This window comes from Herpailurus yagouaroundi, unplaced genomic scaffold, assembly GCF_014898765.1.
Source record: "Herpailurus yagouaroundi ecotype Mexico unplaced genomic scaffold, PumYag 162, whole genome shotgun sequence".
Taxonomy (NCBI): domain Eukaryota; kingdom Metazoa; phylum Chordata; class Mammalia; order Carnivora; family Felidae; genus Herpailurus; species Herpailurus yagouaroundi.
The window spans coordinates 57,273,658-57,290,871 of NW_024412403.1; positions in this window are offsets into that span (position 1 = coordinate 57,273,658).

Sequence of the window (17,214 nt, forward strand, 5' to 3'; positions counted from 1 at the left end):
CACCCAGGCACTCCCCAGTACACTATTTTTATCTTGTGCTAGGATAATGCATTAAAAGAGAAAAAAGATGTGAAATACTTGAATAAACTTATAGTATAACAGTAATATTGTCTGTATCTGCTCTTTAGCCTGATGTAATTCATTCATAGAATATTCTAATGTCATTTTACTCCTTTGTAATTTTTGAAAATTATGTTTTTCCTTTTTATTTAAAAAAAGTATACAAAATGATAACTTTAAAGAATACAGTAGGATAAAATCACATGCTTTAGAAAAGACATTGCAGAATAATGTAATTGACTATGTTTAAGATAAATGCATTTAAGTATATTTAAGATAATGAAATTGACTTATTATTCTACAATAATACATATCAATAAATTTTCAATATATGTAAAATCATTTTGCAATAATACATATTCAATATATAGATATATTCTGTAATAATAAGTATTCAACAAAATATAAACATATTAAAACTAAACTTACAGTTTTATCACCAGAAGTTTCAGAGAATGATCTTAAATATGGTGCCTAATAAAACATTTCAGCAGGCTGGGAAAATCAAATGTTTGAAGTGTTTATGTATGTGTTTAAGTGTGTGTGTGTGTGTGTGTGTGTGTGTGTGTGTGTGTGTGTGTGTATGCGTGTGGTTTTCTAAATGGAATAATTATAAAATACAAAGTACATTAGTAATACATGCAGAGTATTCAAGGTCTTCATTGATAAACATATCAGCCCATGGATTATGATTTTCCAAAATGAATATTTAGGAACAACCTTAGCATATATTGAATAGGAGATTCAATACAGTTTTATTAAAACTTACTATGTGCAAGAATCTGTGGTCATTTTCCCTTATATTCATCAATCAGTTCTTTTTCATTTATACACCAATAAGATCTATTCCAGGCACTGAGATGCAAATATAAAGACATAAAGAGAGAATGAGCCTCCTTATGACAAAGGTAATATTCTTGTGCAAGGTGCAATTAATAAATAAGTTTACAAGCACTTAATACCATTTTTAAAAAGTGCAAGTTTTTTTTTTATAGATAGAATATAAGAAAGGAGTTACTTTTGTAGGCAGCATGTCAGGGACAGTCTTTCTGAGGAAGTAATATATGAGTAGAGGTCTGAATGAAGTGAGAGAGAAAGCCAAATGAAGTACTGGAAGTAAAGAGTTCAAGTCAGGGACTGGAGTGGGGCAAAGAGTGATGAGAAGTGAATTCATAGAGGGAAGCAGTAATCAGATCCCAGAGGATCTTGTAAATGATGGAATGGATTTTGGAATTTATCCTGATTATGATGGAAAGCCATTAGAGAATTTTGAGCAGGAGAATGGTATATAGTTGATGCTTGAATAATGCCGTGGTTGGGGCACCTACCCCCTGTACAGTCGAAAACCTATGTATACGTTTTGAGACTCCCAAAACTTAACTACAAATAGGTTGTTGTTGACTGATAGAATTACTGATAGCATAAGCAGTCAATTAATACATATTTTGTATGTTGTATGTATTTTGTTTTTATTTTTTGTTTTTTTAATTTTTATTAGAGAGTGTGAGCATGGATGAGGGGCAGAGGGAGAGAAAGAATCTTAAGCAGGCTCTATGCCCAATGTGGAGCCTGATGCAGGGCTCAATCCCATGACCTTGGCATCATGACCTGAACTGAAATCAAGATTCAGATGTTCAACTGACTGAGCCACCTAAGGTTGGAGTTCTGAAGGTCAGAGTGCTTGTCTCTGGGAGAGGTTGGAGGACTTTGGGGCTCTTCTTGGAAAGAAGGCAGGGCTTAGAGCCCGCAGACATACTGTGTGGAAACAGTGATCTGAAGAGTTCCTGGAGGACACAGTGAGGAGGTTAGTTGCTCATCTTGGAGCATGTCCCAAAGAGGCAGCATTCACTACATGAACAAAGGAACTGGCAGGTGTCATTTCCTTCCCCTGCCCCTCAACATAAACACAGAGCCACCTGTGGGAACCAGTGTCGTGCCAATACTTGGTACCTAATTTGCTTATACCAAGCCCAGGTGGAACTGCTGCTCCTAGTCACACTTGCCTCAGGCAACATGGCAGTTTCCCTCCCCAAGAAGACGGGCCTAACCCCCTTCCATCATTGCATATCTCAACCCAGGAATTTTGTGAGGCCTCAGTTCCAGTGATAGTGGTGACAGGTCTCATTTCACAAGTAGACCAGAGAGCACACCTAGTTAAAATGAGTCACATTCAGGCCAGGGACCAAGCACCGCCCACAATAGGCAAGGAGAAACTCTGGAGATGACTAACCTGAAGGATAAAGTATCTAGGACACAACAGCAGAGCACACACAGCACACATTGGAGACATTCCTGGAAGTGCCAGGCCCTGGGGAACAGGGGACACTACATGGAAGGGCACTACAGGACGTTTTCTTCCTAAAACCATTACTCTGAAGAACAGGAGATGCTGCTCACTTTCCAAACACACAGAAGCAGACACAGAGACTTAGACAAAATTGGAAAACAGAGGAATTTGTCCAAATGAAAGAACAAGACAAGGCCAGTGTTGGAGACCTAAAAGAAACAGATATAAGTAACATGCCTGATGGAAAATTTAAAGCAGTGATCATAAGGATGCCCACTGGGTTTGAGAAAAGAGTGGAAGACATGAATGAGATCCTTAACACAGAGATAAAGAATAAAATAGTGATAAAGTGCTCAATAAATGAAATGAGAAATACACTTGATGGAAGGAACAGCAGACTGGAAGAAGCAGAGGAACAAGTTAATGACTTAGAAGACAGAATATGGAAAGTAATCAAGCTGAACAAAGGAGAGAGAAAATTATGCAAAATGAGAACAGACTTAGGGAACTGAGAGACTCCCTTGAACAATACATTCATATTATAGGAGTCCCATGAGAAGAAAAAGAGAGAAAAGGGGGCAGAGAATTTATCTGAAGAAATAATGGCTGAAAACTTGCCCAATCTGGGGAAGGAAACAGATATCCAGATCCAGGAGGCACAGAGAATGCCCAACAAAATCAACAAAAGCAGATCCACACCAAAGTAATCTTGAAAAACAAAGCTGGAGGCACAAGAAACACAAAAAAACAAGTGTTGGCAAGGAGGTGGAGAAAAAGTAACCCTTGTGCACTGTTGGGAGTACTAACTGGTGCATCCATTGTGAAAAATTGCATGGAGTTTTCTCAAAAAGTTAAAAATAGAACTATCCTAAGATTCTGCAATTGTACTACTGGGTATTTACCCAAAGAATACAAAAACACTAATTCAAAGGGATATATGCACCCCTATGTTTATAGCAGCATTATGTACTATAGCCAAAGTGTGAAAGCAACCCAAGTGTCCATTGACAGATGAACAGATAAAGAAGATGTGGTATATATACCAAGGAATATTACTCAGCCAGAAAAAAAGGAAGAAATCTTGCCATTTCCAATAATATGGACAGAGCTAGAGAATATAATGGCAAAAGAAATACGTTACTCAGAGAAAGACAAATACCATGATTTCACTCATATGTGGAGTTTAAGAAACAAAACAAATTAGCAAAGGGGGAAAAAAGAGAGAAACTAAGAAACAGACTCTTACCTATAGAAAACAAAGTGATGGTTGCGGGGTGGGGGGGCGGCGGCGCTAAATAGGTGATGAGAATAAAGGAGAGCATTTGTGATGAGTACCGGTGATTAAAATAAACACTTAAAAAAAAAGAATGTGTTGAGGAGAGTAGTGAGGAAAAAGCCTAATTAGAGTGTATTTATGAGAGAATAGAAATACAGGAATTAAAGGCAGAAAATTCAAAGTAAGAAAGGAATACCCAACACTCTTTCAAGGACATTCCCTACAAATATTAACAGAAATACTGTAGTAACCAGAAGGAGCATGGATTCAGGGAAGATGTGCTGCAGCATAATGTATAACCATGAAGCCTATTTTCTTCTATTGCAGCCTTCGACTTTAAATGTTTTTTACAATAGTCTTGCCAGTCATGCCCACTATATAGTAGAAAAAGCATGTCTTAAAAGAATATATATAGTTGTAACTTGTGGGAAGCATAACAATTACCAAAGATTATTGTGTTAAGTATTACAGACCTCTAAGAAAATTAGCTACATTTAGCATAAAACAAAAACAAAAAATAGAAAAAAATTTGTGGATATAGTTAGATTGCAGGTCTTCCCTGCACTGTAATGTACTAAATTTTGTGTAAAAATTATCTTGGGGGAAATTTTCATTGACTAGTAAATACCTTTTAATTATTGTTCTATGGATGTATTGAAATGTGATAGAGGTATAGAACAAAGCACACTTGATGCAATGAAAGATACGTTTTCTATATTATTATCATAAACTCAACCTGATTTAATTAAATGAAGGATAATTGTCAGGCAAAGAAACAATAACCATCATTTTTGTTTTATATAGAGCTTACTCCCCATCAGTAAAATTGTTTCACTTTATTTATAAATCACAGGCTAGGTGGAGGAATATGGATTTATGCATATGATCTCTCACTCCTGAGGATCAATGGAAAGAAAAGGAATATAATGATTCAGTTACTAAACCCATTCTGTGACCTTACAGGTTTAAAAATTCTGGCCAGGTACTGCAAAGTCTTTAACAATAGTGCTTATAGATGATACGTATGTAACAAATATCTAGGATCCTTGGAGTTTCAGTAAGAGTCTAATAAGAAGTGAAGTCATGAACTTGAACCTCTATGATGTATAGAGATATCTAGACTTTAAGTACAGCCTTTGGGGAAGAGCATTATAGGATTGAAGCTGTCAGAAGAGATCAAGCACTGCCTAATGAACAAAAAAAGCTTGCTAAAGCTGACACAGATTAAGTGTCTAGGAACAGTACACTCTTCCACAATAATGAGCCAAAAATAGCAGAAGTAGATAATATAAAAAGTTACATGTAAAATGAAACTGGCTTATAGCAACTAGAGCTTCTTAATTATCACCAAATATTTATTGAATAGCTACTTGAATAAGGTACATTGGTTGCAAATAATGAAATTGCACAATCTCTTCTCCAGGTGATGTGACAATCCAGTTAGACTTTTAACATCCTTGCATATATCAACAGAAAGAACCAAGGTCCATACTAACGATCAAAAGAAAATTCTTTGTTGTTGTGAGGGTAAACCTGCAGTACTGACTCTGGTATTTATGCCAATTTTTCTCATTGTAGTATCCTTCTTTTGGTTCCTGAAAGAATATTACCACCTTCTTCTGAGGAACTCTTCTCTTACATGTAATATCTGAGATGGGGCTGCAACTCAGTGAACTGTGCCCTCTTATCACCCTCTGAGTCATAGGAAAGTGAATATGACCAGTTATTTATCTGATCACAGTGATTGAGCTAGGTAGATTCCTTTCTGAGCCAGTTAAGAGTCTTCCTGGGATTTTATATGCAAAAGTTGGTGACAAAAATCTCTCCTTCTCTGGCTTATAATCTAGGATGATATAAAGTTGGAGTTACTTCTGGTTATATGCCACCCATCTGCTCTCATGCCGGAAGCCATCTGAAGTAGGAGAAAATAGTCAAAATCCAAAGAGTAGCCAGGATGAGAGAGTAAAAGATCAGAGAGTGTCATTTCAGTGCTTGGACCCCTGCTGTCCTTCCCAGCTATATGAGCCAATATCTTTCCCACTCCCTTCCTTTTTTTTCATAAGCTAGTTGCAGTTGAGTCCTGACTAACATGTAGGCAGTAATACACTACTATTATTATTACTATTATTCTGCATAGTTGAGTAATGCAGAAGTAAAAAGAGGTAGCATACAATGATTTGGTACTGTGTATGAGCCTGTACATGCTAGACGCAGGTTTCTAAAAAAAGAAAAAAAAAGAATGTTTCAACTATCTTAATACCTAAGGAGAATTTTAAAAATGCCACTAAAAAAGTGCTTCATCATGTAAATGGGTAAAGTCAGGAAAGACCAGTGGTGTATCTCCTAGGGTCAAACAGCAAATCACTAGAAAACCTGAAACCCAGATCTTCTGCTTATAGTTCAATGACCTTTCCTCTATGTTACTATGCCAGTGATGAATTTCAACATTGTATTGGAAATTCTATTGGTATTGCAATCTGCAATTATGTCTGGACAAAATAAATCATTATAACAATAAATTCAGTATCTACATTACTGAAGGGCAAAAAATAAAGTCCTTTTTAGTGGACTTGTCTCATAAATATACAACAGGAAAGTAAGGGAAAATGGTTTGATGGAAAGAATACCTTGGATGTGCCTGTTTATCCGTTGCAATAAAAAAGAGTGACATTCACTATTTCTGACATTCAGCTCTTCACTGGTCCTCTTGTTTCTTTTGAAAGCTGTGATGACAAATAGTCTTAATTGATAAAATGTTCTGCCAGTTTCTGGGTCACTCAGTGTTGTTCAGTCACTCACATTAAGAGAGAGGGAGTCCCTTTATAAGGTTGACCCAGTATAATGTACTTATTAAAGTATTTGAAAACTCACAGTTTGTTTCTCTTGAGATAGCTGGTTGAAACATGAGAGATGTAATGCAAAACTTGATCATAGACTGTGGGAAAGTGACCACAATGATTAAAAAACTTGCACAGCAAACTAAAAATGGTAGGTGACAGATTTTAAAACACCATGGAAAGGTGCTTAGTTAAAAATGGATTTTTATCAAACAGTCCACTATCTTCTCATACAATTGGGGATAATGAAGGAGACTTCAATATTCCTTGCCAGATTCACATTTGAAATAGTAGACTTAGAGATCAGCTGGGAAAGAGGAGGACTGTCTCTTAACACTCTCTTCTCCTTTTTTCTAAATGCCTGGACACCAACCATACTCACACTGATGCTAACATGGACAGAGACTGATCTGCTCAAGTGTGCCATGAGCAAGTCTGGCCTCTTTTCTCTCATAAACACCTTTGTCCATTTCTTTTAACACCACCTACGGTTGCCTAGTCTGTGGTACCAGACTGCCATCTCTCTTGCCTGGATGGCTGCTGAAGCCTCATGGCTGTTTTTCCTGTTTCCACACGCTGCTGCCCTTTAGTCAGTGGTGTGTTCTAGGGCTGCCTTGTTTGGGCTATCAAGAGCCAGCTGTGCCCATCACTTTCCAACTTCACCTCCACCTTGGTAGCTTGAAATTGGCCATAGTGGGAATACTTACAGCACAGAAATTGGAATATGCTATACAAATCAGGACTTTTTATAATGTATGTTTTCCAGAGAGCTAATTGTTAAACATTTATTAGTACACCGCAGACTATAATTCATTCTCCATATAGATGCAAAAGTGATATTTAAAAAAAATATAAATTATCTTATGTCATCTTCCTTCTTTAAAGTCTATAGTGATGTCCAGTAAGATCCAAATTGCTTACTGGATCCTGTAGACCCTAGGAGTTTCTGACCTCAGCCTACCCCATACTCTTGTTTCTTCCACTATCCATCTCACTTACTCACTATAGTCCCACCACCCATGTCTGCTTTACATGTCCCAGGATACCAGGTTCATGGTCATTTCATGCTGGGCCTGATCTTTTGGATTTCTATGTAACTAAGTTGTGCTTGTTAGTTAGGTTTCAGGATAAAAATTAGTTCCTCAGAGAGCTCTTCCATGACCACTCTGTCTTAAGTTGTTTTATGATACTATGTTTTTTTCTTCTTCATAATACATACTGTATGAAATGTTATGTATTTATTTTCTTTCTCCTGTATCATAAAGTATGCTTTGTAGGGGCACCTGGGTGGCTCAATTGGTTAAGCGTCTGACTTCAGCTCAGGTCATGATCTCACGGTTCGTGGGTTTGAGCCCCGCATCGGGCTCTGTGCTGACAGCTCAGAGCCTGGAGCCTGCTTTGGATTCTGTATCTCCCTCTCTCACTGCCCCTCCCCTGCTCTGTCTCCCTCTGTCTCAAAAATAAATAAACATTAAAAAAAAAGTGTGCTTTGAGAAAAAAAAGGTCATGCTTTTTAGTTCCTCTTGCTGTGTTACCAGCACCGGGAAAAATGTATGGTTTGAAGTAGCAATTGAACACATTTGTTGAATTAACAATTGGATGAACCTATGTAGTTCACAACTACACAGTATAGTGTGTGGCATAACAATTTATTTGAATAAATGAATGGAAGGGTGAGTTGTTATATAAGTTAATTTAAGAACTTGTGATTGAAGTCTTATTTTTAATTTCATCCCATTCTCTGTGTATCTATCATAAGGCTCGAGAGGAGAAACCATACCTACCCACAGTGGTGAGAGGCTTGTAGTCTGAAGCTCAGGATATGCCTGTCAGTTTCCTGGAGGAAAATCTAAAGATATCCCCAGAACTTTAATTTGATGTTATTGACTCTAGAAATTGGTAGAGTCTGGGTTGTAGAGACTGACATGATCTATGCCTTTAAGTCTAGACTGTTTTGTTCCCCAAAACATTATTTTTAAGACCGCTCTTATAGTGTTGAAATGAGAGATGAGATATCAAAAAACAAAAACAAAAAACGAAACCTTAACTTATGAGAGTATTTATTATTATAAGCATTTAGAATCTCCATAAGATTTCTTTTACCATTTGGCTATTAATGATGAGTTTGATAAAAGCTAGAAATGACAGTCATATTAGGTTTTGGAATAAACGCACATATCCTATAAGATCTCCTATACAGAGGGTACACGAGAATCTAGGTGAATAGCTCTTGCCCATCACTCTAAGGTGGCTCCCTTATGATGGCCACTTCTGAACCTGGACCACTCACTATTTCCTGTACTGCTGACTCACTGTTCCTCTGTGAGGGGGCGCCCTTCTGACTTGCAACTTTAACTGGACCCATGCTGCCACCTGCCACCTTTAAACTGAAGAAAATAACCCCCCACACCCTCAGGGTACCCACTGTCCTTTTTGCCTAGGGATGATGAATGGTACCACTTCATTTCCACCAATTTTAATAGGGGAAGACCTTGGCATTGAGGTCATTGTTACTGGTATCATTTTCATTGTTTAGAAATCACAAGACAGAAGAAGAAGTATCTGCTTTGGGACAGATGGGCATTTTAATTCTTAATGCCCTACAGAAAGAAAACTTTGTGGGCTTTTCAGAAGTTTTCCCACTGATACAGACCAACTTTTCTAATTGGGATACCGATCAGATGGGATGTCTATTTGGCAAGACATTGGTATATAAAGCATGTTTATTTTGGTGGTGGGAGTCTGTCTGGTCACTCATTTCTCCCTAGCTGTATGCCTCTGAAATGAAAGTCATGCCAAGAGATTTAAATTTCTTAATCTCTAAAAGTTAATGCTTAATACTCAGTACTCAGTGCTCAATACTCAGTACTCATTTACACAGACATTGCTCATTAGGGAAGCTGGCATATATTAATTTAAAGATTTTTGAAGTTTAGTTATACTTGATACTTTTTTCCTGTATCTCTATGATTAAAGAGAACAGTTAGTATATGCTTAGATTCTATTTACTATACTGCCAGAAATCCTTTACATAGATTACCTCGCAATACATACCTTGCAATAACTCTATGCTATTTTTCCCATTTGCAGGTTGGAAACCCAAAACCAGAGTTTAGGTAAGTTGTCCCAAATCGTACAACTAGAAGTAGAGGTAGCTAGAATTTGAACTCAGAATTTGAATGGCAAGATTCAAAGCTACTGCTCCCTTTGCTAATGTCTATGCAAATCTGCCTCTCAAAAGTTGACCATTGTGCCAGTGAAAGTTGGAGGGCCAAACTGCAGACACTTACACTTCTGCGCTCGTGATACCCTGAATGTAATGGAGGTCACTTGTGCTTTCAGGAATCAAGAACACAGTGGAAAAAGCATTTGACTGAGAATGAAAAGAACTGTGATTTACTTCTGGTGTTTCTACTGAGTTACCTTCTGACCTGTAAAATCAGACAATAAGTTGTTAATGTGTGAAGTGAAAGGTTCGAACTGGAGCTGTGGTGTTCATACTCTGCTCCTAGATTCTGTAGAGGGGTAGCAGGGTTGGCTTCTGGGGTAAGGGAATGCCAAGGATGCAGAGTTTCTTCTTGGTGCTGGGAAGTGTTTCTACTTTAGTCTTATACCATGTTTTACCTTATGGAATTGGTTCAAAATATGTCTTGAGGAAGGCAGGATTCATTTTTGAAACCAGTTCCTCCCTGGCACTCCCTTACAGCAGTCTGGCCCTTTTCATTTGCCTGTTATTATTCTAATAATCTATCACCTTCCAGAGAGAGCTAAGGATGGTTTGAAAATAACATGAATTTCCTTGGACTTTTGGAGAGAGACAATGTACTTGCTTTCTTTTTTTTTCAATATATGAAATTTTTTGTCAAATTGCTTTCCATACAACACTCAGTGCTCATCCCAAAAGGTGCCCTTCCTCAATACCCATCACCCACCCTCCCCTCCCTCCCACCCCCCATCAACCCTCAGTTTGTTCTCAATTTTTAAGAGTCTCTTATGCTTTGGCTCTCTTCCACTCTAACCTCTTTTTCCTTCCCCTCCCCCATGGGTTTCTGTTAATATCCACATAAGAGTGAAACCATATGGTATCTGTCTTTCTCCGTATGGCTTATTTCACTTAGCACAACACTCTCCAGTTCCATCCACGTTGCTACAAAGGGCCATATTTCATTCTTTCTCATTGCCATGTAGTACTCCATTGTGTATATAGCCACAATTTCTTTATCCATTCATCAGTTGATGGACATTTAGGCTCTTTCCATAATTTGGCTATTGTTGGGAGTGCTGCTATAAACAATGGGGTACAAGTGCCCCTATGCATCAGTACTCCTGTATCCCTTGGGTAAATTCCTAGCAGTGCTATTGCTGGGTCATAGGGTAGGTCTATTTTAATTTTTTGAGGAACCTCCACACTGTTTTCCAGAGCGGCTGCACCAGTTTGCATTCCTACAAACAGTGCAAGAGGGTTCCCGTTTCTCCACATCCTCTCCAGCATCTATAGTCTCCTGATTTGTTCATTTTGGCCACTCTGACTGGCTTGAGGTGATATCTGACTGTGGTTTTGATTTGTATTTCCCTGATGAGGAGCGACGTTGAGCATCTTTTCATGTGCCTGTTGGCCATCCGGATGTCTTCTTTAGAGAAGTGTCTATTCATGTTTTCTGCCCATTTCTTCACTGGATTATTTGTTTTTCGGGTGTGGAGTTTGGTGAGCTCTTTATAGATTTTGGATACTAGCCCTTTGTCTGATATGTCATTTGCAAGTATCTTTTCCTTCCCACTCCGTTGGTTGCCTTTTAGTTTTGTTGGTTGTTTCCTTGGCAGTGCAGAAGCTTTTTATCTTCATAAGGTCCCAGTAGTTCATTTTTGCTTTTAATTCCCTTGCCTTTGGGGATGTGCCAAGTAAGAAATTGCTATGACTGAGGTCAGAGAGGTCTTTTCCTGTTTTCTCCTCTAGGGTTTTGGTGGTTTCCTGTCTCACATTCAGGTCCTTGATCCATTTTGAGTTTATTTTTGTGAATGGTGTGAGAAAGTGGTCTAGTTTCAACCTTCTGCATGTTGCTGTCCAGTTCTCCCAGCACCATTTGTTAAAGAGACTGTCTTTTTTCCATTGGATGTTCTTTCCTGCTTTGTCAAAGATTTGTTGGCCATACGTTTGCGGGTCTAGTTCTGGGGTTTCTATTCTATTCCATTGGTCTATGTGTCTGTTTTTGTGCCAATCCCATGCTGTCTTGATGATGACAGCTTTGTAGTAGAGGCTAAAGTCTGGGATTGTGATGCCTCCTGCTTTGGTCTTCTTCTTCAAAATGACTTTGGCTATTCGGGGCCTTTTGTGGTTCCATATGAATTTTAGGATTGCTTGTTCTAGTTTCGAGAAGAATGCTGGTGCAATTTTGATTGGGATTGCATTGAATGTGTAGATAGCTTTGGGTAGTATTGACATTTTGACAATATCTATTCTTCCAATCCATGAGCACGGAATGTTTTTCCATTTCTTTATATCTTCTTCAATTTCCTTCCTAAGCTTTCTATAGTTTTCAGCATACGGATCTTTTACATCTTTGGTTAGATTTATCCCTAGGTATTTTATGCTTCTTGGTGCAATTGTGAATGGGATCAGTTTCTTTATTTGTCTTTCTGTTGCTTCATCGTTAGTGTATAAGAATGCAACTGATTTCTGTACATTGATTTTGTATCCTGCAACTTGGCTGAATTCATGTATCAGTTCTAGCAGACTTTTGGTGGAGTCTATCGGATTTTCCATGTATAATATCATGTCATCTGCAAAAAGCGAAAGCTTGACTTCATCTTTGCCAATTTTGATGCTTTGATTTCCTTTTGTTGTCTGATTGCTAATGCTAGAACTTCCAACACGATGTTAAACAACAGCGGTGAGAGTGGACATCCCTGTCGTGTTCCTGATCTCAGGAAAAAAGCTCTCAGTTTTTCCCCGTTGAGGATGATGTTAGCTGTGGGCTTTTCATAAATGGCTTTTATGATGTTTAAGTATGTTCCTTCTATCCTGACTTTCTCAAGGGTTTTTATTAAGAAAGGGTGCTGGATTTTGTCAAAAGCCTTTTCTGCATCGATTGACAGGATCATATGGTTCTTCTCTTTTATTTTATTAATGTGATGTATCACGTTGATTGATTTGCGAATGTTGAACCAGCCCTGCAGCCCAGGAGTGAATCCCACTTGATCATGGTGAATAATTCTTTTTATATGCTGTTGAATTCGATTTGCTAGTATCTTATTGAGAATTTTTGCATCCATATTCATCCAGGATATTGGCCTGTAGTTCTCTTTTTTTACTGGGTCTCTGTCTGGTTTAGGAATCAAAGTAATACTGGCTTCATAGAATGAGTCTGGAAGTTTTCCTTTCCCTTCTATTTTTTGGACTAGCTTGAGAAGGATAGGTATTATCTCTGCTTTAAATGTCTGGTAGAACTCCCCAGGGAAGCCATCTGGTCCTGGACTCTTATTCGTTGGGAGATTTTTGATAACCGATTCAATTTCTTTGCTGGTTATGTGTTTGTTCAAGCTTTCTATTTCCTCCTGTTTGAGTTTTGGAAGTGTGTGGGTGTTTAGGAATTTGTCCATTTCTTCCAGGTTGTCCAGTTTGTTGGCATATAATTTTTCATAGTATTCCCTGATAACTGCTTGTATCTCTGAGGGATTGGTTGTAATAATTCCATTTTCATTCATGATTTTATCTATTTGGGTCATCTCCCTTTTCTTTTTGAGAAGCGTGGCTAGAGGTTTATCAATTTTGTTTATTTTTTCAAAAAACCAACTCTTGGTTTCGTTGATCTGCTCTACAGTTTTTTTAGATTCTATATTGTTTATTTCTGCTCTGATCTTTATTACTTCTCTTGTTCTGCTGGGTTTAGGCTGTCTTTGCTTCTGCTTTGTTCTGCTTCTGTTTCCTTTAGGTGTGCTGTTAGGTTTTGTATTTGGGATTTTTCTTGTTTCTTGAGATAGGCCTGGATTGCAATGTATTTTCCTCTCAGGACTCCCTTTGCTGCATCCCAAAGCATTTGGATTGTTGTATTTTCATTTTCATTTGTTTCCATATATTTTTTAACTTCTTCTCTAGTTGCCCGGTTGGCCAATTCATTCTTTAGGAGGGTGGTCTTCAACCGCCATGCTTTTGAGGTTTTCCAGACTTTTTCCTGTGTTTGATTTCAAGCTTCATAGCATTGTGGTCTGAAAGTATACATGGTATGATTTCAATTCTTGCATACTTATGAAGGGCTGTTTTGTGACCCAGTATGTGATCTATCTTGGAGAATGTTCCATGTGCACTCGAGAAGAAAGTATATTCTGTTGCTTTGGGATGCAGAGTTCTAAATAGATCTTTCAAGTCCATCTGATCCAATGTCTCATTCAGGGCCCTTGTTTCTTTATTGACCGTGTGTCTAGATGATCTATCCATTGCTGTAAGTGGAGTGTTAAAGTCCCCTGCAATTACCACATTCTCATCAATAAGGTTGCTTATGTTTGTGAGTAATTGTTTTATATATTTGGGGGCTCCCATATTCGGCGCATAGACATTTATAATTGTTAGCTCTTCTTGATGGATAGACCCTGTAATTATTATATAATGCCCTTCTTCATGTCTTGTTACAGCCTTTAATTTAAAGTCTAGTTTGTCTGATATAAGTATGGCTACTCCAGCTTTCTTTTGGCTTCCAGTAGCATGATAAATAGTTCTCCATCCCCTCACTCTCAATCTAAAGGTGTCCTCAGGTCTAAAATGAGTCTCTTGTAGACAGCAAATAGATGGATCTTGTTTTTGTATCCATTCTCATACTCTATGTCTTTTGGTTGGCGCATTTAGTCCATTTACATTCAGTGTTATTGTAGAAAGATACGGGTTTAGAGTCATTGTGATGTCCATAGGTTTTATGCTGGTAGCGATGTCTCTGGTACTTTGTCTCACAGGATCCCCCTTAGGATCTCTTGTAGGGCTGGTTTAGTGGTGACGAATTCCTTCAGTTTTTGTTTGTTTGGGAAGACCTTCATCTCTCCTTCTATTCTAAATGACCGACTTCTGGATAAAGGATTCTCGGCTGCATATTTTTTCTGTTCATCACATTGAAGATCTCCTGCCATTCCTTTCTGGCCTGCCAAGTTTCAGTAGAGAGATCGGTCACGAGTCTTATAAGTCTTCCTTTATATGTCAGAGCGCTTTTATCCCTAGCTGCTTTCAGAATTTTCTCTTTATCCTTGTATTTTGCCAGTTTCACTCTGATATGTCATGCAGAAGATGATTCAAGTTACATCTAAAGGGGGCTCTCTGTGCCTCTTGGTTTCAATGCCTTTTTTCTTCCCCAGATCAGGGAAGTTCTCAGCTATTATTTCTTCAAGTATACCTTCAACACCTTTCCCTCTCTCTTCCTCCTCTGGAATACCAATTATGCGTACATTATTTCTCTTTAGTGCATCACTTAGTTCTCTAATTTTCCCCTCATACTCCTGGATTTTTTTTATCTCTCGTTTTCTCAGCTTCTTTTTCCATAATTTTATCTTCTAGTTCACCTATTCTTCCTCTGCCTCTTCAATCCGAGCCGTGGTCATCTCCATTTTATTTTGCAGCTCATTAATAGCATTTTTTAGCTCCTCGTGACTGTTCCTTAGTCCCTTGATCTCTGTGGCAATAGATTCTCTGCCGTCCTTTATACTGTTTTCAAGCCCAGCGATTAATTTTATTACTATTATTCTAAATTCCCTTTCTGTTATATTGTTTAAGTCGTTTTTGATCAGTTCATTAGCTGTCGTTATTTCCTGGACATTTTTTTGAGGGGAATTCTTCCGTTTCGTCATTATGGGTAGTCCCTGGAGTGGTGTGCGACTGCGGGGCACATCCCGTGCTATCTTGAATAACTTGCGTTGGTGGGCGGGGCCACAGTCAGACCTGATGTCTGCCCCCAGCCCACCACTGGGGCCACAGTCAGACCAGTGTGTGCCTTCTCTTTCCCTCTCCTAGGGGCGGGATTCACTGTGGGGTGGCGTGGCCCGTCTGGGCTACTTGCACACTGCCAGGCTTGTGGTGCTGGGGATCTGGTGTATTAGCTGGGGTGGATCAGCAAGGTGCACAGGGGTGGGAGGGGTAGGCTCAGCTCGCTTTTCCTTTGGAGATCCACTTCAGGAGGGGCCGGGAGGGAGTCAGACCCACCGGAGGGATGGATCCGCAGAAGCGCAGCGTTGGGTGTTTGCGCGGTGCAAGCACGTTCCCTGACAGGAGCTGGTTCCCTTTGGGATTTTGGCTGGGGGGTGGGTGAGGGGAGATGGCGCTGGCGAGCGCCTTTGTTCCCCGCCAAGCTGAGCTATGTCGTCTGGGGCTCAACAACTCTCCCTCCCGTTGTCCTCCAGCCCTCCTGTTCTCTGAGCAGAGCTGTTAACTTATAACCTTCCAGATGTTAAGTCCCGCTTGCTGTCAGAACACACTCCGTCCGGCCCTTTGCTTTTGCAAGCCAGACTCGGGGGCTCTGCTTGGCCGGCAGGCTGCCCCTCTACCCCGGCTCCCTCCCACCAGTCCCTGTAGCGTGCACCGCCTCTCTGCCCTTCCTACCCTCTTCCGTGGGCCTCTTGTCTATGCTTGGCTCCAGAGAGTCCATTCTGCTAGTCTTCTGGTGGTTTTCTGGGTTATTTAGGCAGGTGTGGGTGGAATCTAAGTGATCCACAGGACGCAGTGAGCCCAGCATCCTCCTACGCCGCCATCTTCCCCCAAGTAACCTGTTCTTGCTTTCTTATTCAAACTTTGTGATGCTAATGATGAAACTTTAAGCCTAATGGGATTGGAATTTTGTTTTGTTTTTTCATAGCAACTAAGAAGTACCTTCCAAATTATAAAACATAAATGGTCACTTGTTCAAACTGTGCATATTCTAAATGTGTATGTACACACACAATGCCAGTAATAATCTTTAGCTGAGTCTTTTGCTATTTATTATTCATATTGAAGGGAATGTGCATGTGAATGCACACATGTGCATATACACTCACTTCTTTTTTTTCCACTTCCTGCGATCCTACCTCCCTCTTTCCATGATACTCAGCAGGTGAACCTACCCTAACTAGATTTAGGTACACATCACTTCGGTAACTATTCTAGGTTCTAAACAAAAGGCAAATAAAATATACAACACATATTTATTAGTACTCAATACTCTAGAGGCCATGGGGGTTTGCAGAGAAACACAAGACACCTATGTCCTCTAGGATCTTAGCACACATGAAACATTAGCAGGCAACATATAATTAACTGTTAAATTATCTGACACAGGCTGTTAAGTATAATGGGAATTTCAGAGAAGAGGAAGATAAATGAGAGCTAATGAAGTCAAATAAGGCTTTGGGGGAGGTGAAACTTGAACTGGATCTTTAAGGGTGGGCATCATTTCAGTTGACAGTAAGAATATGAGGAGGAAGTTCTTATTCTGGATCTATAGTGACTTTAATGACTTGATGTGCATCACAAAGGGTATAATTTGAAGAGCAACCAGGGAGCTCTTTTGTTGTATCACATATGAAAAATATCTTCCTATTAGATGTAATACCACATTTATCTCTCAACATATAAACATTTGGGGAGATTATAACACATTAAGATACGTTACCTTTTATTTATACCTTAGCTAAATACAGTTAACATAATTTCCTTCCAATGAAAATTGTGTAGACTGGGAAGGACTTGATGACACATGTCTCAGTGTCTCCTGTATCAGGGTCCACCAGGAGATTTGTTCTTATGT